Below are 772 nucleotides of genomic sequence, written 5' to 3' on the forward strand. Positions count from 1 at the left end.
CCATAGGCACCATGACCTTCAAGAAGGCCTTGTGTGACCTAGGGTCAAGTGTAAACCTCATGCCTCTCTCTGTAATGGAGAAGCTAGGGATCTTTGAGGTGCAAGCTGCAAAAATCTCACTAGAGATGGCAGACAACTCAAGAAAACAAGCTTATGGACTTGTAGAGGATGTTCTGGTAAAAGTTGAAGATCATTACATCCCTGCTGATTTCATAGTCCTAGAGACTGGGAAGTGCATGGATGAATCCATCATCCTTGGCAAACCCTTCCTAGCCACAGCAAAGGTTGTGATTGATGTGGACAGAGGAGAATTGATCATTCAAGTGAATGAAGAATCCTTTGTGTTTAAGGCTCAAGGATATCCCTCTGTCACCATGGAGAGGAAGCATGATGAGCTTCTCTTAAAACAGACTCAAACAGAGCCCCCACAGTCAAACTCTAAGTTTGGTGTTGGGAGGCCACAACCAACTTCTAAGTTTGGTGTTGAACCCCCACATTCAAACTCTAAGTTTGGTGTTGGGTGGTTCCAACATTGCTCTGAGCATCTGTGAGGCTCCATGAGAGCCCTCTGTCAAGCTACTGACATTAAAGAAGCATTTGTTGGGAGGCAACCCAATGTTTTATATTTTATCTATTTTCCTTTGTTATTTTATGTTTTTTGTAGGTTGATGATCATGAGAAGTCACAAAAATCAATTGAAAAAGCAAAAACAGAATGAAAAAATAGAAAGAAAAACAGCACACCCTGGAGGAAGATCTTGCTGGCGTTTAAA

This window comes from Arachis duranensis, chromosome 6, assembly GCF_000817695.3.
Source record: "Arachis duranensis cultivar V14167 chromosome 6, aradu.V14167.gnm2.J7QH, whole genome shotgun sequence".
NCBI lineage: Eukaryota > Viridiplantae > Streptophyta > Magnoliopsida > Fabales > Fabaceae > Arachis > Arachis duranensis.